The sequence below is a fragment of the Xiphophorus couchianus genome, chromosome 24, assembly GCF_001444195.1.
Source record: "Xiphophorus couchianus chromosome 24, X_couchianus-1.0, whole genome shotgun sequence".
In the NCBI taxonomy this organism is placed as follows: domain Eukaryota; kingdom Metazoa; phylum Chordata; class Actinopteri; order Cyprinodontiformes; family Poeciliidae; genus Xiphophorus; species Xiphophorus couchianus.
In genome coordinates this window covers 7,935,264-7,957,502 of record NC_040251.1, presented here as the reverse complement: position 1 = coordinate 7,957,502, position 22,239 = coordinate 7,935,264, and the positions used below count along the sequence as shown (strand labels likewise).

At 36.9% G+C, this 22,239-nt stretch overlaps 1 long non-coding RNA gene across 1 annotated transcript in view; it reads right to left on the bottom strand.

The window, feature by feature from the left end:
- Positions 1–11,682: 11,682 nt before the first annotated feature.
- LOC114140330 (uncharacterized) overlaps positions 11,683–22,239 on the bottom strand; it is a 38,312-nt gene continuing 27,755 nt past the window's right edge. Inside the window, exons 4-5 of the long non-coding RNA XR_003594558.1 lie at positions 14,226–14,307; positions 11,683–12,123 (exon numbers count right to left, since the gene is read on the bottom strand). This is a non-coding gene — a long non-coding RNA (uncharacterized LOC114140330). The remainder of the gene's footprint in view (positions 12,124–14,225; positions 14,308–22,239) is intronic.

Below are 22,239 nucleotides of genomic sequence, written 5' to 3'. Positions count from 1 at the left end.
CAGGCTGCACTGCTCTGTTCCCCTTCATCATTCTCCCCATTCCTCAGGACACACATGGTGGACAGCGTGTCAGGGCTGATGTAGGCAGGAAAAATGGAAAACTGCATTTTTGCCAAAAAAAAAAAGAAAAGCACAGATTAATCTCAGAAATTTTCTAGAATAACAAAATTTCTGAGTTCCAAAGGAAAAACTTTTTGTGGAAAAAATTTCCAGAAATTGTGAAATCATCTTTACTAGAGAAAACAGATATTTCTGAGCTTCAAAGTGTACAATTTGCGAGAAAAATAACTCAGAAATCTTTATGTTAAACTCAGAAATTTTCCAGAGAAAAGAGAAATTTCTGAGCTCCTAAAGTAAAAAAGTATAAATGGGAAACAAACCCTCAGAAAATCTGAAATTAATCTCAGAAATCTTCTAAATAAAGTAGAAAGAGTTTGAGATCCAAAAATGTTGACTTCTGAAATTGAAAATTCTGCTTCTGCTGAGCTTCCCATCTAATACCATCCTGTAGGCAACTGCCTATGTTGCCAACCAACACAGACTGTTATTCAGGATCCACTGGAGCCCCAGGAGCAGCTTCTCCTCCACATGGAGAGGAGCCAGATGAGGTGGTTTCTGGTTAGGATGCCTCCTGAACCCAGCCCTCCTCTCTGGTCTCGTCCCACCAGAGGACACCCAGGACATCCTGGAGGGATGATGTTTCTGACCTGGCAACAGTTTTTGACTCTGGGCCTCTCGGTTCAGGCTGCTGCCTCCTTGACCTGACCCCACATTTAACGGATAATAACGGATGGATGGAGTTTGAAGCTCGGCTTTAATATGGTATCGATGCTGCTTTGCTGACCTAAGGGAAATCAAGAGCAACAGCAGTTTGCAGCATCTAGCTGCAGTGAGTCTGTAGCACTGCAGAGCTCACCAGTGATGAGAGTAAATACAGATTCATAAAACGATTTAATTTATTTATACTTTCAGGTGAAGGATTGTTAAATTCGCCCCTCGGTTAAGGAACATGTTCAGTATTGATATCCAATAATTGCATCAGAAATGGAGTCGGTGTGAGGCCACAGTGAGTTCTGTTAATGCTTCGTTTTCTCTTTGGTATCAGGGTTTTATTCATATGTGCCTGAGGACGCGTGGCTTTTTAATGCTGCTGACTGCATCAGGATGCACATCATCAGTCCAAGCAACAGCCTTCATGTAATGAAACTCCTGATGGGATCCGGCGGAGCTGAGAGCGAACAACACTTTACTCCAGAGGTTTGAAATCAATCACTGAAGTTCTCCAAAATATTGAACAGTTCACTTGTTTTCAGGAGTTTTCACGTCTATTCATGTCGGATCCTTTTAACTAAAAGACAGGATTTTAATATTTCCTTGCCAACTCTTTAATTATATCAAATAGATAATACAATATATGCAATATGGAGAATTTGAGTCTTATTTCAATATTTACTGGTTTATTTATTGTCTTACCAGTACTTGATATGTTTTTGATCAACAAGTTTTGTACTTTTTAACCTCCGTTGGTTGAAGCAGTGGAGTTAAATATTACTGGTGTTGTTTTTATTGTGACTTGCTGTAAAATGAAAAAAAAAATCAGAATCTGCAGTGTGTTGCAGGCTGAAATCAAAGAGAGCATCTTCATTTTAGTGTAGATTTTAAAGAAAAGATTTCAATTTTCAATAATCAATAAGTTGCTTATGACAGTGCGTCTTAAAAAGACAATCAAAAGTTGTGTTGTGAGCAGAGTTGGATAGTAACTACTTTCACTTACTTGATTACATTTACCATATTGGATGCGTAAAGGAAGACAGATGAATGAATGAAGTCCAAAGTGAAGCACTTTTCTGGAAGACACCAATGAATGTGACTAAAAAGTTGTGATATTTTCTCGCAGGCAGCAGGAAATCCACCCACAAATTGGTTTAATGATCACTTCAAACTGCGAGACATGGTCAGAATCAATCTAATCACCTCTGTGCCGAGCGATCTGGCCCAGACAGCGATGCAGTGACACACTGATCGATGGAGGACAACTGGGAGCTTTCCAAGTCCAAAGCTGCCCAAAGCAAAGTCACACTGGATGACGAACACCGGACTATATATACATGCACTCTGCACTGCTGGAAAATCCTTCATACATCATAACTCACACGTTCTAACAGTAGATATTTATTCATCACATCTGTGTGACTTTAGTTGTGTTTCCAGTTAAATTAATCAAAGTAATTACAAAAAACTGTCAGGGAATAGTTCTAATTCATGTTTCCATCGATAACATTATCTCAGAAATGTGCAGAGGCATGTGAAAACAGCTGAATCTTTCAAGCACCAGTGACTCAATACATTATGGCATTTTTCTCATGTCTAATGCATCCTTTAATGAGCAGCGTTGTTGCCTCTGAAGCATCGCGGCTCAATCAAATCAAGCCGAATCATTTATGTTTCAGAAGATGATTACGGCTCTTCATGAAAGTTTCACAAACGGGACTGTTGTGGAAAGAGGAGTGAGGCTGGAGAAAGAGCTGCAGGAAAACGAGGCTTCCTGTAAGACATGGAGAAGAAGTGAAGATGCATACAAATGATTTAGAGCAATGTTCTGAAAAAAATATTACTTATTCTGGTCTTAGTTAATCCGAATGGAGTCTGAATAACACATGCAAGCAGAAAATGGTAAATATACCCAGAAATAGTCATTGATATTTCAAGTAGCAGAGAAAGCCTGGATTCTCTGAAGCCATCAACAAGCTTCTGTTATTATTCTGGCCGGCTCAATCTGTAGAGCTCATTGGTAATGGTTGGTTTCCTGGCACAGACCATATTTTAAAGTTTTACATTTCCATGAGGGATTCCAAAAGCTTGATGTTAACCTGCTTTTAGGTTTTGGGTTTGATGTTAATATTTGTAATCATTGCCCCACTGGATGACCCACTGGTTCCCAGTTATCACCAGTCTGATCTAAACTGTCATTCCCAGAGGAAAGAAATGTACTTATTGTACAGAAAGCACAAAGACTGAAGTCTAATTTACACTGGATCGTCAGTATTGATCTCCCAAATGAAGAAAGCTTCATTTCCGTAGCTGCGTTTCCACTGAGCGTATAACTGAGCACTTTGACATGTCAAAAAGAAATGATAGAAACACGACAATTTTGAAAAAAAAATCATTTTTTGATCAAACGTTTTGGTGCTAGGATGAGATTATTGTTTTATTCGTTTATTTCGCAAACCTGCAATAGAAAAACTGTTTTCACATCACAGAAGTCACATGATCAACAATCGGATTTTACCACAAACCACGAAGAAGAAGAAGACAGGAAGTAGTTGGAGGATGAAGGCATGTCATGTTTCTTAACGACTTATCGCGGGAACAAACTTATTCATGTGTGATTTTAATTCCGTTTCTTATTTCTCCTGTACAGTTTCTCTAATATCTAGGCCACGCTCCAAACCTCGCCCTCCATCTTTGATAAGTATTCTGACATCTGCCTGTCTGTGTTCGCCCCTGATGTTTTAGTTTGGATTTCTGTGAGGTATTTCAGCGTCTGTGTTGCTTACAAAGGAAAATATGTTTGCCGTCTCTGTTGTCCCTGCAGCTGCAGCTTCCTCTCTGCTGCTCCAGAGCTGCAGGTTAGACAGACTGAGTTATTCTCTTCACATTCCAACCTGCCTCTTCTCTCCACAGAGCTGTGAGCAAAGTCCTGACTTCTGATTCATTTCACTGCTGAAATCTCCAGGTTATTGTAACTCATTGCACTGATGTAATAATTTTAAGGAAGTCATTGTAAAAGTAGGACCTTACTGGGTTTTCCAACAGACAATAATCACAGTGACAAACCAAAAATGGTTTTGGAATGGATAAAGTGGACTAACATTAAGCAGCTAGAGAATGTTTCGGTTTTTTAAGTCTAAAAAAACCGAAACATTCAAATGAACTGTACCAATTCTTCAAAGAAGAATGGTCAAATACCCAGATGAACTCCTGCCTGAGGCTTACATCTCTTCAACTTGTTAGGGATGTTTGTCTTTATGTGCCAACAAAAGAAAATCCACCTTTAACTCAGATACGTTGCCCATTTCTTCATTTTTTAAAGACACTGAAGTTGTTTGCTTTAGCCATCCCACCTCAGAAAAGAAAAGTTCAAACATGGAGTCGGTTTGCTTTTCACACCCAGGAGTTTATATACAGTGGTATTCAGACACCAAATATAGCTTAATGTGCATTAAAACTCACAGTGGAAACCATCTTAGCTCTACTGCAGAAGCTACAATCGTCCATATTTCTATTTCTGCTCTTGAGGTTACAGTCAATCACTACCAAAGAAAATAAATGCTACTTCTAGACTGGCTGCTATGTAAACTCCAGCCAATAGCTTGTCAACTACAGTTGTGTTTAGGTAAGTCAGCTTCCAATCTGTTTTCTTTTTAATATTTTAGATGTGTTCTATGAAGAAATCTGCAAATAGATGGCGAGAGTCGACTAAAAGTCCCACAGAAACTCGAAGAGAATATTGTTTGCTACAAGCTTGTGGGTTTTTAAAAAAGTACATGGATGAAGATAACACTGGAGTGGTGCAGTGGGAGAGGATGTGTGAGTTATTATACTATAATGATTCTACATGGTGATAATCAATTGAAACTGTAAAACACAACATAATTTAAAGTCGTGTACAAACATTTGAACAGCAGTTGTTGAACATTTCTGCTTCATAGACTGTAAATGTGCTCCAGGAGTAAAAAGTGCTCTTTCAAAGTGAAATGTGTCGACTGTTTAACCACTGAGAGGAATTAGCATTAGCCTTGAAAGCCTGTCGGCCGCCGCTGACGGATGGCTGATTACGTGCCAGATGGACCCCGTCTGTTTGGGTCTAAGTGTGAACAAGGTAAGAATACAATTGCTTTATCTTTCAAGGGGTCAGTTCAATACTAACAACAAACAAAGAGCAATCAATTTTTAACATGCAAGGAAAATTGATTATAGTTCTCTATCGGGACCGCAGTATTGTTTCTGCACTCTCAACAGAATAAGTGATAGACTGGATTTATTCTGCAGTGCATGCATTTAGTTTAGGTCTCGCTATGTTAGAACATGAAACTATCATCTCAAAGCGGACATTTGTTGTCTTGCAACATGAATGAATTATTTCACAACAGAAATATATAAATATAAAGAGCAAAGAGGCAGAGATGTTTATTTTTTCAACTATTATAGGAAACTCAGACTTGAAAAAACTTTTAATCATGTGCTCAAATAAGGAAGAAAAAAAATTAGGGCTCTTCAGCTAAAAATGATATAAAATGCTTTGAAATGGAAGCCAAAACCACAACGATGTGAAAAAAAACACAAAACTACCAAAAATAACTAAAACAGCCAAAACTCAACCAATAATCAGCTCCAAGGTGATCAAAGTAGGTCAGCTTGTAACTTCAAAATGCTGTTTCTAAAGTAAAAATCACTAAAGACGTTTAGAATATAGTCCAACCGACTTGGGTTGGAAGTTATTTAGTTTCCATTTAGGGTCAGAAAAGTATTCTGAATTGAATTTAGTTCCTGCTGGTAATCAGTTCCCAGAAACTCTAAATAAACAATAAATACTAGTTTAATATAAATGTCTGATAAAAAAATGGGCACATCTATTTATGAAAAACCTAATATAATCATTTTCTGTCACTATTTGTAGAGGGAGAAAGTGATTCATTTTCCTCTGAGTACTTTGATTTGCATTAGAATGAGCCGTGTTTCCATTGTATTGACTTGTATGGAAATAAAACCTATTTAGATGTTTGATTCCCATTTTAAACACACAAAACTCAAAGTCTTACCTAATGCAAAACATTAGGGGTCAGTTTCTGTCTCCTGTTAAAGTATCATTTAGAGGTTGCAGTTGTCAGCGGTTTCTCCGTCTGTTTACTGCCCACTATAGTGCCACAACAATATATCAAAACCATAACCATCTCTCTGTTTGCTGCACAGTCACAGAAACAGAAGGGCAAGCCTTTTGATAAGCTGTAAAACCAAAGTAATGTCCAGCTCCAAATGAATCTCATTTAAACCTCTGAAATATCTGTCGCAGGAGAAAGTTTAATTTCAATGATACAAAATATTTTCAGCTGATGCCGTTTCACGGTAAGGGAAGGAGAGTTTTTCTAATTTAATATTGTCAAAGCTCTAAAGAACATCTCCTGCTGGCTGCCAGTAAAACCCCGTCTCTAATCCGCGAGCGCACATTAAGACTTCCAGGGAACAAAAATGTTCTGATATGGGCTCTGAGGTAGGCCAGCCTGATGAATCACGCTCTGCAGGGCTGAAGCCAAGAAACTCTCTCAGCTTCGATGTACTACTGTAAATAAAGCATAACATGTTCAAATTCATCCAACGCCTGTAAATCTAGAAGGAAGTGGCTTCTAAAAGCCTGTTAGGACAATAACATCCTTATAAAATAATGGACCGTCCTCTGATCGTTGACTCACAGTGACACACTTACACACACGCCACAGCGGATCCTGTTGCTAAACAAACACACATCAAGCTTTTGTCTCCAGATATAACTAAAAATAGATCAGAATAATCTGAAAGCTTTGCACAAATAAGACTTAAGACTTCACGCTTCTGTTCAGTAAACAGAACATATTAGCAAAGTGTCAACAGAAAATGACTAAATTTATAATCAAAGTTGCTTCTGCGTTTCTAAACCTCATGGCTGGACTTTTACTACCAAGAACTTCCAATAAATGTAGTTTAAAACTTTCAGTTTATGTGACGCGGTGCAGTGAGAGTAATAAGACTTGGAACGAGAACTCATATTTCTTCTATTTTTATATCCATGACAGGATTTAAGATTCTCACATAAAGCTGATAATAATCAAGCTCCATCATCAATGTTCAGATGTTCCCACCAGACTGCAGGTTTACTGGTGTTTCCTAGAGTTTCATTGAACAGTAGGTTCAATATTTTAGTTATCAGTTTTTACCCCTCTTGTCCTGGTTTTTATCCCAGTTTTTGTCCTTTAGGCAGACACCATATCTACGTATATGATTAGCTAAAAACTTTCCATTTTCATAAAGCTTATAATTAGAGTTGCTTAGCTTATCCTGGGTTATGTGTGTAAATTTGCTGCTGTAGGGTTAAACTGCTTGAGAACACACTCACCACCCTTTGTTACTTTTCTTTTTTTTCCTACTACTCTCCAATTATAGATTTCTTCCAGTGCCTGCTTTCAGTTGTTTTTCTTCAAAGTCATACCTATTCCTGTGTTTCCTGTGTAAGCTCTGACAGCTGAGGTTTTGTTACTAACATGTTTCTGTTCTCTTTCACCAGAGGAAACTATTGCTCCAGTTTTTAGTGTTTAGCCTCGTCTCTTGCTGTGACAAATTCTGTTTATCGTGACTGAAATTTTACAAGTAGCTCAGAGCCAGTAAGGTTACTTTTGTTTTTCTCCTGGATAAAGCGGCTAAAGGACTTAATGCTGCTATTACCTCTGAACTTGCTCTAGAAAACAGGAACGTACTCCTGAGGTTCTGTGATTCTTCTCAAACCACCAGCTGGTCACACTGAGCCAGGAGGTTTATTCCTGATAAAAGAGTTTTCATTTCTAACCTGAGGAATTGGTTCAAAGTTAACATCTTGACAGAAGTGTTTACTTTGCAGAAACACTTCAGGTGTTTATTGCAAAGAATGTGACTTTAAACAGTCATCTGGATTTTGTTTGATAGAAAACATTATATGATGTTATCATACTCTTTTATTTAATTGTTTGGTAGACTTAGCATATTATTTTTGTGTTATATTCAAGGAAATATTTGAAGAAATTGAGAAAACATTTGAGGAAAAGATTCAACAGCTGCATTTTTGGATTGTTAGTAATATTACTATAAAATGAAACTGTTTCTCAAGTACAGACATAAAGCTATCATTTCCAGGGCGCCACACATTCTGTATATTAATATGAAACAGCTTTCCAACAAGTTGCTGAGTAGCATAGAGGAGGTCATTTAAAGGTTAGTGCACTTTAACAAACATTTCAACTAATTCAATTTCCCTTAATTTGTTCCAGAGCAAATAAATATGTGTTGTTATGACAACAATTTGAAGCATCATAACCACTCTTACAGTGAACTTGTAAGTATGTTCAAGGAGACAGAGCAGGATGCACATTACTGACGAATAAATCAATCTAAATGTTTATGCTGGGCCTGTGGATATGAGGCTAATCGCCTGGTAAAAATGTCTCAGTGGCATCAAGTTTATCTGCCAGGCAGAGACAGTGTAACAGACCTACAGTAGATTAAAAACATGTTAAGGTTTTAAGCTGTCAGACTGAGCATCTGCTGCCATATTCAAGCAGTGAATTTACTTGAGTTTTTCAAAAAGATGAGAAGTTAAATAGAAGGAGTCACAAGAAAACTGCAGGACTGTGAAATCAGGGCCAGGAGTAACCCTGATATCTGAAACCAGGAATGACCCTGATATCTGAAACCAGGAATGACCCTGACATCTGAAACCAGGAATGACCCTGACATCTGAAACCAGGAATGACCCTGACATCTGAAACCAGGAATGACCCTGACATCTGAAACCAGGAATGACCCTGACATCTGAAACCAGGAATGACCCTGACATCTGAAACCAGGAATGACCCTGATATCTGAAACCAGGAATGACCCTGACATCTGAAACCAGGAATGACCCTGATATCAGGATCGTGACACATTGTTGGCGATGTGTTGACTTTGGCTCCTGATGCTGCTACCCTCCTCCACACTCAGTAGCTCTAACTGCAGACGGCCTGGCCAACGATCCGCTTTGGTGGTTGAGATGTTGTTTGGAGTTTGTAAGGTTCGGCCTTCGCTCATGCAGTGATGTAAATCAAGGGCCTGCTGTCAATCAAATCGATGGGCTTGGAGCGTCTTCTACCCATGAAGCTGTTAAGAAAAACCAGGAAATGGCCACGAATCCAGCTGGACTGTGGCAGAAGCGGTTAAAGGCGCGCCTGTAGAGGTTTCTGCAGCTGTTTCTTTGTCTATTTTCTGCTAATGTAAAAGAAAAATGTAATTTTGTAATTGCAGTGTTTGCATTAAATAAGGATATTAAACAAAAATCGCAGGTGAATAATCTTGTTCACACGATAAATCATTAAAATTATGGCAGCAACAGATGTAAATAGTTACAAGATATATATTCATAACCTAGCCATGGTGCTAGCGCTCATCATCTATAAGCCAATCAGCGGAAACGAAGGCATCTTATTCAGGTGTTGGGGCAACAGCCTCTTTACGTTTGGGATCGGCTGTCTGTGGCGTTTTGGGGAAAGTTTACAGAAGAGCGATAATTCAACATGTTTGAATCCATAGCAATGGTTTATGAATGTTACAGTGCCACCTACTGGCTGCACTTGGTCCAAAAAGCAGAAAAACCATCAACCTCCTACTACTTCCTGTCGTTGTCTGTCATTTTCCGGCTGTTGATCACGTGACTCAGGTAATGTGAGAAAAGTGGACGACCAAAAAAATCATCTCATCCTAACATGAAAACATTTCATTGAAAAGCAAGAGTTTCTTCTAAATTGCTACGTTTCAATTAAGCAAACTTGTTTTTGTCATTTTAATTTGCCTAATTTTAGGTTTAATGGAAATGCAGCCAGTCAGTCACTTGTTTTTACTTTAACGGGATGCCATCATTTACCATTTGTAATTTTGGTTAAATGTAATGTTACATTTTTCTGCTGGTTTTAAAGCAGCAGACATTTCTGCTTTAATTTCTTAAATCAGAAATTAACTGATTTAATTCATTTGAATCAGATGTTAAACTATGTCTCTGTAGCCGATGCCTGTTCTTAAAATCCTGATGGAGCAAAACAATTTGTCCCATTTCTTTCATGATAAGAAACAAAACAAGAAACAAGCTCAAATCCTCGTTTGTTAGTCGTCTTAAATGAATGTCCGTTATGAATTGGTGCACATGAAACGTGTGAGTGGGAGAATAACAAGTCATTCTGCCTCATAATCAAACACACTTCTCTCAATGTCTTTCATTCACAACAAAAAGCAAACTGACAGAAATCCTTTTAAACTTCCTGCCTGTCATTTCTAAATGCTTCTTTTGACACATTTTCTTGTTAAACAAAGTAAGAACATTGTTTTGCCTCTTGGCGTTTTCTCCTGTTTCTGCTTTAATAATCCTGTTTTATTTGTGAATGTATTGTTTTAATAAAAGGCCTTATCACAGCTTTATTGCTTAGCGGTGTGCTGTGCAACTCTGTTCTTTAATTGGGTAGAAGTGGGTCTTTCTGTCATCCTTCAGGTGAATTAGGTTCTAATATGTAACCAGGAACTTTCTACTTTTCTCACTGAGCAGGAAATTGACTGGTGAGTTGATGGGATACTTCAGGTTTGTTAAGTGAGGCTCTGTAAAGCAGTTATTGTTAGATCATATTTGTCAAAATGAGTTTGCAGAAAAACAGAAAAAGAGTTAGTTAAACTGTAATCCTCTGACAGAAAGGAAATAACTGAAACTAAAAAAGCTCCTGGGTGTTTGAGTGAGTGGTGAGGCTGCTTGTTGAATCAGTCTGTCAGATCTCTTCATATTCATCTTTTCACCATTTATTCTCAGAGGATTATGAAAATTATTGAAGTACAGCAGGGAGATCTGGAGACAGGAGGCCGAGAAAGCAAAGAAACTTATCAGCCCGTCTGCTTTACCACAGCCTGACTGGTTTATAGTGTTTTATTTTTCTTTCTTGTAATTACTTTCCATTTCTGTAAACTCACTTTGAAGAAACATTTGTCAGGTAAGACACCAAGTACTGATAACTGCCTTAGAAAACTCATGGTAGTTTTGTGGATCTGGAGAAGGTGTACAAACATTTTCTCAGAGTTTCTCTGTGAGGCATTGATTGGTGCTGAAAGAATCTGGGGTGAAGGTTTGTTTTAAGAGTTAATCTTTCCTGGTTGAACACAGAAACGTCCAAATGAAGAATCACTCTTACTCATGTTTTTTCCCTCCAGGAGTTTTTTAGATAAGTGCTTGGAAAGAAACTCTCTAAAGTTTGAATAAAGTTTCCAATTGAAAATGTCGATTTGGGAGGTTCCATTTACTAGACGTCAATCAGCCTGAGTGGAAAAAGTTCCTTGAGAAACTTCTTTTTTTTTTTTAAAGTAAAAATTTAAAGTAAAACCTAATCTCTTAACTGCCAGCTTCCAGTTTTGATTTTTCTCTGACTTTTTCCATTAAAAGAGCTCAACTGGCAGCTTGTGACGAAAGAATTACAGGCTTGGCCTTTTCTTAAAAGTGTTGTCATAATGACAGTTAAAGGCGACCGTCGTACTGAAACGTCTCCCACTCATGAAATGCTCGACAGCTGAGTGGACGAAGCTACGTGGCATTTCTCAAAAGACGGATGCATGTTTTTGGCAAAACTACATTTCACAAATGTTTTACTTTGATTCTTCTCAAAGAAAAATAAAGGTTAAGAGTGTGGAATATTTTGACAGCAACCAAAGAGAAAATGTGTAGAGTTTTGACTTTCAATTCAGCTGGAAATAGTTTCAAACAAAAACAGTGTGCAGTAGTAATTCCTTTTAAAAGACTTCTTTTTATTTTTATTTTTTTCAAATGATGAGATAAAAGTGTGACAAATGTAAAAATTACAATAGTAGACAGGTGAGAGAAACACAGACCCTTTCTGAAGAAATGGCTTTTTAAGCATTTCAAACACATGCCAAGTTTCTTTTTGAAAAAAATCAATTAATTCAAATAATTTCTTTATTTTCAACAAAGTGCAAACAAATGTTTTCCAAATCATGCAAACTGATTCCCGGTAACAAAATGGAAATAAATAAAAAACAGTTTTTCCATCCTGTAAATGTATCAAGTTTGACTCCGGTTTTTAAAACAGAAAAGGTTTGAAACGACCTGGAAGGCAGGTGACCGCGCGTCTTCTCTGCTGATCAGTTTCAGTTTGACCTGGCAGAAGAAAACGGCCTGTTGGTCATCCTTGTTTTCTCCCTCCACCTCTGTGGCATCTCCATCACCCCGACATGTCAGGATGATTAGCCTCGTCTCTCCAGTTGCCTGGCAACACATCTAATGATGATGGGCTAATTTAGCTAAACACTCCAGCCGTCCTGTGGGAAAACAGAAGAAAGGGAAGACGACTGTAAAATGACTGGTGTTACTTAATAAGTTGACTTTATGACACTTTCTCACCAGAACTTTGAAGGTGCTCCAGTAGTTTTGGGGCATTTAAATTTATCCAAGTCTTTTGAGTTCCACAAACGAACATGCTGTTTGTTTTCGGGTAATGCTAAAATATATCTGCTCTTTTGTGATGACTGAAACCAGAATGCAAATTTGATGAAAAACAGTAGCTAATGTTTTGTTTAGTTTGCAGCTCTTGCTGCAGACCAGCCAGTTGTAGGTCGGTCTGCAGACTCCTGCCTGGATGAAACCTGCGTTGTTCTGTAAGCATTTTTCTGTATTCGTCTGATGTGACATCTGTGTTCAAACATAACCGGTGATTCACAGAGCTGATGGGAACTTTGAGCACAAATTACCAATGTGTAGCAATCATTTGCTCACCTCCGACTGTGTGCATCCACGTAATTGGAAATTTGAATTATTGTGGCATTGAGACAAAAATTTAACTGACTGAATTTAAGCATTATAGCCCAGTCCATGCTGATCCAAACAATTTTCTTTTAATCTTAATGAGTTAAGATTAGTTTCTGATGGGTTTGTTCTGACAGGATATTATGAAAGTGATGCTTCATAAACTGAATTTCTTTCTGCATTTCATAAACACAGTAGAAAATATTCAGCACAAACATCTTAGTGTGATCTGGTAAATCCAACAGAGCAAAATTAACATCTTAAACAGCCACATACTGAAATCAAATCACTGTTGTTTGCAGGCAGTTAGTGTTGATATATGTCCACACAAAGTATAAGCACTTTTCATTTCACAGATTCTTTTCATGATGAAATATGCTGCTCCAGGGTTTGTGCACAAACTAAGTCCTCCCAGTGATCCGTCCACCAGAGCCAGTGGGAACAGGCAAGTCAGAAATGGATCTCATAAATCTCATTCATTTTCAATGAGGGAAACACCAATACATTAACAGAGATCAAGAACATATTAAAATCTGGAGATTAAAACAGATCCAGAATCATTAAAAAAATAAGTATGTCAAAAAAGAGACAACACTGGCAGGTATACTGGACGATATTATTAAGTAGACAAGTCTAAATTATGTTAAATATCAAATTAAAATGTAAATGGGATGACAGATTGGGAGAGAAACTGTTATGATTGAGTGGCCAAATGTTTCGTCCCTTAAATCCTTTAACAAAACTCAGGCGGGAGAAACTCAGGAATAAACGGCAGCAAGATGCAACCTGGAAAAATAACAGGAATTTCACCAAGAACAAAACAAAGTGTGAGGATTCTGGGTGACTCGGTTCATACAGCACACACACACAATTTATTGCAATAAACAATAAACTAGTTATTTGCATAATAAATTAACAGCTCAATAATTTCCATTTTGGTGATTTCTATTTGTTTACAGAGACTTCATAATCTATTTCATTTATGGTTTTCATTGTGTGGGATTTGATTTCAGTTTTATTTATTGTTTTTGGTTGTTTTTTTAAATATTATTGTTTATATTTTACATATCTTCCAGTTCCAGGGTTAAGTGTTTATTGATTTTTAAGAGAGCAAACTTGCATTATTATTATTATTATTCTATTATAGTTATACCACTTAGCAATGGCCTCAAAACAGCATTTATTATTCTTTACAATAATTTCTGGGACTTTGAAACAAGCCTAACAAAAACTAGAAAGTCATTTTAAATATATTCCCTGTTTTTAAGTTTAATAGTGTAATTTAGCCATTAAGGGATATACAGCAATATTCAGGCATAATTGTCACATAATGGACATAATCACTAATGCCGGCTATTATTTAATCAGCTGCTCTGAACTCTTTATTATGATCCCTGGATACAATTCACCCTGTTTAGCCCTTTATAGAAAAAACCTTTTCCATTTTCCTTTCCTGCCTTTTTGATAAATCACATAAGCACCGGTTTGCCTTATTTGGCCCTGCAGCACAAACGGAGCTTGAAAATGGTGAGTCTGACTGTGATCATACAGCACAAATCAATCTTAAGCACAGTTTGAAATAAACAGACATATCCCAGACTCTTCCTTCAAAACTCACTTTTTCCGAACATCGATCAGAAATGTGGCGACTTTGGTCTCCATTTTTTTCCTTTCCTTGTTTAACGGGAAGCTGAACGGTGCTGGAACAAAAAAATAAAAATAAAACAGTCACATTTTCATTTCAAAGCTGTGTTATCTTCAAGTAGAAAGGTATATCTATCATTTTTCTGCCATTTAATGGTAAATAATAATCCATCTTTCCTTGCATAGAAACATGTATGTTGGTCTAATTTGTATGCAGGTTCATGCATAGCTTTATTCCTAATTGCTGGAATGTCTGCGTAAATGTCACGTTTAATGACTCATGTTCTATTTTGGTTTCAAGAAACCAGTGTTTCATATAATCTTTTAAAGTCTAATTAAGCAACTAACTATGTGTGTTTCTTTAAACACTGTTCATCTGCTGAAACCATTTTTACTGGCCGTGAAAACATTTTCTTAAAAAAATGTGAGGTGATGGACTGTAAATGTGAAGTATGAAAGTTTGATTTTAAAAATGAAATAAAAGAAGTGAAAGTATAAAATTTATTACTATAAGATCTTTAGACAACCTGGAGAAGAACAGACCAGAACAAAATCAACTCACTGTGGTGCAACACTATAAACTAATTAAATTATCTTTATTGTACCATGAAAGCAAAATACAGTTTCAGACATCAGTAAGAAACTTTAATGTAGCAAAGCTTTGACATTTTGTTCCTTGCAGCTGATTTAGTTAGACCATGAATTGTTCAGCTCTTCTCCTCCTTAGAGTTTGTTTCTATTTTACGATGTTTTCTACAGTTTTTTGTTGCTTATTGTGGTCATACAGTTCTGGCCAGAATAGCCTGATATGAGGTTTAATCTGTCTTAAAATATAATCTGAAACTAACAGGAAGGCATTCAATAAACCAGCTGCAATTTTGTTCTAATTCCTCCTGCACATATTGGCTCCATAAACTCTTGTTTTTCTCTGCTGCTGTTCTGTTTTCCTCATGTTGACTAGAGGCTAACAGAGAACTGCTGCTTTTATGGGGCAATTTTGGACAATGACAACCGTTTATTATTGTTGTCTTCTTCTAATGATGCTTCACAAAACAAATGGAAAAACAAAATGAAAAGGAAAATTCTGATATTTTTTTGTGATGTAAAAACAAGTCAATAAAAAATGCATCTTCCAAAGTGTACAGGTAATTATAAAGCAGAAACAAAGTTCTTACTTAGCTTTTGGTGCTAAGACAAGAATAAATGTTTATAATTTTGACAAAAAGAACATTTTATAATTTTATTTTAAAGAAAACCAAAAACAAACCGACGTCTCTCCAGAGTTTCTGAATCATATGAGGAACTGCAGACAAATAAATAAATGTTCCCCAGAGGTGGGGACTCGAGTCACATGACTTGGACTCGAGTCAGACTCGAGTCGTTAAAATCACGACTTGAGACTTGACTTGAAAAAATGCTCAAAGACTCGGACTTGACTTTGACTTTCATGCCATTGACTTGGGACTTGACTCTACTTGAAGCTGTTTACTTGAAAAGACTTGATATTTTTTACTCGGTCTTAAAATTTAAAACACATTATTTATAAAGTGGCGTCATTAATTAATGTCACTCATTCCGTATCAATATGCGCAGACCGTCACTATGGTTTTCCTCTCTCCTTATGTATGTATGTGTACGTAGCTGCAGCACAACCAATCAAATTAACAGGATTTGGACGTTTAAAAAAACGCGGCAAAGCTGCAGAGCTCAGGGAACGAAATACGAAATAACCGCTGGAATATGCTTCCGCGAGTAATTTCTTTTGGCATTACAGCATTACATAGGTTATGAACTTTCGACTAAAAAACGAACTGCAACTTGTAAAACATGCAAGAAGAGAATATCGGATGGAGATGCCACGACGTCCAACTTTGTCCGGCATTTGAAGCTTCACAAAGATCGGTAGGTGGCGCTTTTCTTTTGCTGTAAGATAGCTGACTTTAGCTAACTTCGTGTTAGCATGTGTACTCCGGGTTAAATTGGTGATTATTTACCATAAATCCGGTCCTTCAAATGCCTCCACAAATAATGTGCACCGTGTTAGCTCAGGAAGCCGGTGGATAGTGAGCGGGGCTCCGGAACAGAAAGCAGATTCTGGACCTGAACACAGGGAACAGAGTCTCTCTGTCCCATCATGATGATGAGCCGGGTCTAGTATCATCTAAGGATGGTTGGTGTATTTGAAGACATCTACGTTGGGAAATTATATTGACAATATATTGTTTTGACAGGTCAGAGAAAAGAGGAAAAAACTGCTGTTATGGTTCTTTGTATTGTGCTGTGGAAATGTCAGCATTTTCCTCTTTTTTTATTGAATATCAAGTTTAACAGAACTGGGCAATAAAGTGGTCCGATTTAAAAATGTTTTTTATACTTTGTGTTCAGCTACACATGTTCTATCATTTGAGATAAATACATATTTTAAAACGAACAAATGGTCTATTATTGGAATTTTATGTATAATTGCAAATTATAAAAATAAAATAAAAACGACTAAAAACGAAATGACTTGAAATTAAAGGTTCCTGACTTGAGACTTGACTCGACTTTTGCCTGTCTTTACTTGAGGCTTGACTCGGACTTGAGGACAAAGACTTGAGACTTACTTGAGACTTGCAACACAGTGACTTGGTCACACCTCTGATGTTCCCTAACAGAACTCTGACTCTGCCGCCGGCTGTTGCACACAACTGCTTTAATAATCTGGCTGTTGCTTTTGTTTATGTATCAAATGAAAACACCAATTAACACAGAAATTTCTTTCCGCAACTTTGATGGGAAGACAGAATTATGTTATGTGATTATGATTGTAAATAATTCATTACTTCTTCCATACTCTAATGCTTCACCACATACACAAACATACAGAAAGTTAATTCTCCCAACATTTTACTCCGACTTATTAGTCGTTACAACTCCTAACGCACAACAAGCTCCCAGAATGCTCGTTAAAAGTTCCTTAGTTAATTAAACTGAGTCTTTCCTTAAACTTTAAATAGTTCACAATCTATTTGACTTTCTGCTTAGAACCAATGAAAATAACTTCTTAGATCGTCAAACCAATGTAAAAACAGTTTTACACAGAAATGTGGATTTACTGAAAAACATGTTTAATATCATCTTAAAGGTGATTATGAAAAGTGTATTCCAGTTTCCTGTGTGTTTTGCCTAACTCTGGTTCGTTTGGATGAACTGTTGGCTAACTGAACTGCATCAGGTTTGTTTTTTTTGAGAAAACATAACTGAGAAATACTAAACTTGGAACACCATCAGGGATTCAGCTCTTCTGAAATGCAGCAAGTTTTATTGGGTTTATTATTGCTAACTTTGGTTCCTGTGTTTGCCGTCAGTTCAGCTTTGTTAAAAACATTCGTCTCCACTCGACGGTTAATCTGCCACAGGCCACAAACCAGAGGGGCGATAAAACATAAAGATTCATTTGTTTAGCTGGATTTCTTTTACCTCAGTCTACTTTTTTTTGTGTTGTTCAAATTTTAGTGAATTTGTTCTTTTGTTTTAAGTTTGCTTGGCATCATTTTTTTCTGCGCTTACAAAAGGTTTCTCCTGTAAAAACATTCGGTTTTTCTGATTCAGTTTTTCTCAGTTTCTTTTTTTTTTTGCTCTTTCAGTCTTTATTGTTGTTTATTCCTTCCTTGACATTCAGTTTGTGTTTTAGCTTGGGGCTGATCTGACACAAGCAAATAAAACAAATCTTGGCAGAAATCTAGGATAGAAAATAATAATAAAGAAATGGTGCAAACTCACCAAAGCCTTTAAATAAATCCTGGTTTCATCGTATATAGGATGGTTTACTTTAATGGACTCAGCTATAATTTAGGTTTTGTTCATATATATACACTAAATTTTCTTCCCTTTACTATCAATAAGTTGTTTTTTAAAAGAAAGAAAATATTGACACATTTACAGAGCAGGATAAATAAACTCTTCCTTTTGCAAAACCAATAGTAAGGCATCTCATCCACATCTCCACTGAAAAAAGTTCAACATTAGACAGCCTAATTTATTTGAGAAAACTGAAAACCCAGGAAGTTCTCCCAACGTCCTGTAAGAAATTGAAAACTGTCATTTGAACTGAAGAGGGAAAAAAATACAATTTATAAAACCAATTTCAGCCCCGTTTGATCACCATGTACTTTATGGCAGTGAGTGAAGTCAGCACAATAAAAGTAATATTTAAGTTTTTTACCAACAATCATGAAAAACGACAGGCGCAATTTCCTCTGTGCTGACTGGAGATCATGTGTTTGGATGAGACAGGAATTATTACAAAATAAAAGTATTCTTCTGCTAAAAAAACAAACAAAAAACATTTGAGACATTTTAGGAAAGACTCCAACAACAAACCAACACATACCGGCAAATCCACCAAATACTGTCAAAGAGTCAAAGGTCAAAGGTCAGTTCTTCTTATTGAGATTCTGTTATGTGACTTTAAACAGGCAAGAAACTAAACATCAAACAGGAAATAAGAATCAGGGAAAGTTTCCTCAGATCGAAGCCAGAGACCAGAAGTCATTACCGGGTCTTGATCCTGACTTTTCCTTCAGAGTACGCAGCTTCTTCAGATATTTTGCTAAACATGAATAGCAAAATTCTAGTTACTACTGCATTTTGGGGAAAAAATAAGCAAAATACTTGACATCAACATGTTAGCTTTTCTTTTAGGACGCCATTTTGTCTCTTTACACTTCACATTAAATGTCAGAGTTGTAAATCTATTTTCTGATGTGTCGGTCCATCACTTCGTAACATGATGAGGCAGATAAACAGGGAAGCACAGAAGCTTCTGTTCCTGTCTCTTCCTCACGTCGGGGCGGTTTTACCCAGCTGGGTGCATCCCCTGGAAACGTGAGCGGATCAAGCCGAACTTTCTCTCTGCTTTTTATCTTTTTCTCACCCTCTTCTTTCTCAGTAGGTGTTCGTTTCCAAGTACTTGTAAATTGGCACTCGGGGCACCTTCAGTGCCGTCTGCTCATGAGGGAGGCGCCGGCAAATTGGCCATCAAACTGCAAAGCTACTGCACAGCCGATATGTACTGCGGTTCCTGAAAGGTCCAGAGATGAGGACGGCCTCAGAGGGTTACTCTGGTTTATAAAAAAACCCTCCAGGCTCATACAATTGAGAAGTTTTTCTGTTTTTTTCCAGTCACTCATGTGTCTCCATTAGTATCCTCCATTGTGTTTTTGACTGCCAGGACAGACTGTGCTGTAAGTGATGCGTAACGGCGTGTTCAGCTGATCAGTCAGCACAGATGCAAAACAATTGTTAGAGTTTAGTTTTCATCCAGGATTCGAAGGCCTGGAATTTACCTCTGATTCCTTAAAAGAATGGAAAAAAATGAGTTAAAAGTAGATTTAAGCACATTTTTATTTGTTTAGCAAATTTCAGTCACAAGGCAGTTCAAAGAGCTCGACATCATAAAAACACAAAGTCATAAAAAAACATCATAATAGACAATTGAGAAAACCAGAAACAAACATTACATTTTGTCGTGTGACATCACTAAAATCATCATTAAAATGACCATCAAATATGTTGGTCAATGTTTCATGTATTATGGTTCAAAAGCAAATCTAAACAGGTGTAAACTTAAAGGAACTCAGTGTTTTAAAATTATAATACATGTAAATGGAGTTGGGTAAAATTATCTCCGTTTAATTAGTTTTGCTTAGTTGCTCAATAAATGTTCAATTTGGTTTGTTGGCAGATGAGAGTTGGACTTTCTATTGGCTTAGATTAAGTTTCTAAGCTGATTCCAAAAGTTTTCTTTAGGATCTTCAGCAGATGTGAGACGAACCTTTTTGTTCCTTTTGAACAGCTGCTGTTTGTGTTGAATCCGACTAACTGAAGTAAGTGATGCCAGCAGAGCTTTAGATGTTGTGACATCCTGGATGATTTTCTCTTGGAGTAACTTTTTAACTCTTTGGGCTGATGTGAGTGTTTTCCATCTCATCTGTTGTTGAATTTTTTTTAGCTCAGTGTGAGGTGTTGCTTTTTAAAAGTCTTTGAGCCTCCTTCATGGGATCAGACAGATCTGAGAGTAATTGGTGCCAAGAATGTGAAGGCAAACTGAACTTTTAGAAATGTTTTTTATTACAGATCATTTATGACCCACTGCAGAGGGAAAATGACCTCTTCTTTTTTTACTACACTGGGTCATTTTGGCAAAAAATCTATTTGAAAACTGCATTTCTATTTTCTCTTGTATTTGATTAATATTAAAATATTTCAGTTCTAAAACATGCAAAGACTTGAAATATCTGCAAGCATAACAATTCACAAATAAGCCTAAAATATCCAACAGAAATAAACGCATTTTGGTGACAGCAGTTTGCAACTTAAGACACTGACATTTTTGTCCATTTGCATAGTTTTGGTACAAATTTTGCTTATTTGATGTTTTCCTAGAAACAAACAATCCAATTTTGTTCTAATTTTGTTGCCTTGCCAACTTCATGTAACAGGAATGATGAAGTAATTTTTATAAAGCAGTGATAACATTCCCTTTGGTGATGCAATAAAGCTGAGTTTCCTCTAAAAGCTTTGTGTTTAGCTTTGGGCAACAGGAGGTGAATACACCCACATCGTGTTCTGGTTTTGCTGAAATCCAATTTGCTGCTGTGCTGTACAGATGTTACAGCAGTTTTATCCCTGATGCTGTTGAGTTGATGATGTTCAATATAGTTTAGTTAAAAGTTTCAAACCTTCAGGGCTTCTGCTTCACAGTTTCCACCCATTATATTTATTGTGAAATGAATAAAGCCTAAGAAATTCAATTCAAAATTCTGACAGCAGGAATGCAAACCTGTCCTTAAAAGGCAAATGGACTCTAAATAATTATATTTGAAAAAGGAAGACAACTTACTTAAAAACAACTTACATTTAGCTTAGTGTATGTTTAGTCAAGCTTTGGTTAAAACAAAACAAACATGTTTTAACCAAAGATTCACCAGACACAGACACACACCTGCAGCCTTTGTTAAAGTTCTGTAAGAGTTTTATAAAAAAAAAAAAATGATTAGGAAAATATTTCTTTTGTCTGATTTTGTGATTTTTTTTAAAACTTATATTAATTATTGTCATTTTCAGCCTTAATATACCACAAGTTCCACTTAACTTTACATTTTGGTCCATCTGATTATGTAATTTTTAAATATTAACTGATTGCTAATTCGATCAGTTACTCAGTCCTTAAGTAGACTTTTTACCAAATACAAATTTTACTTGAGTAATTTCTTGGATGGCTGCTTTATTTGATCATTTAAAAGTTAAGATACACTTAACACTTAACCATTTGATCCAAAAGGCAGAAATGGTGTTTCAGTGGTGTTACCGCCCCTGACCTCTAGGGGCTCTCCTCTTTCTCCTCCTGTTGTTCCAGCTCTGCCTGATGCTGCAGATGATCAGCCGCAGTATAAAGAGCTCCATCTCAAAGCGACAGGCCTCTTTCCCCTGGCCCTGATTTGCAGGGATCTTGTCTGTTTGTTGTGCAGCATGACTGAATATTTCTGTGTGAGTGATTGTAAGTGAACATCTAAAAGGAAGGTGGTTTTGTTCACAGTGGAAGCTGGTAGGAGTTTTTCTCTTTCAGTCCTTTCTCTCCTGTTTTGTAGATACATAAGGAGCTCAGGCATTGTTCCTTTATTGTTTTTATTTCAGGCTCTTTGGTCGTTACTTTGGCCTTTTAGTCCCTGAAGTATAAAGCTTCCCTGGGTTGGTTGTTTTTTATAAAAATAAACACTTGTTTCTATTGACAACAGTGTGTGTGAGTGTATGTGTGTGTGTGTGTGTGTATTACACCTTGACAGAAAACATCTTTGCAGTTTTAATGGGCTGTGATAAATGAATAACGGTTGTTTGCAGCACCTTGTTCAGTTGCTCGTGTTGAACCACCTAAAACGTTTCACCTCCAGAAACCTGAGCGGTTGAAGTAATTTAAATAAATGAGAAACCAGTGGAGTAAAAAG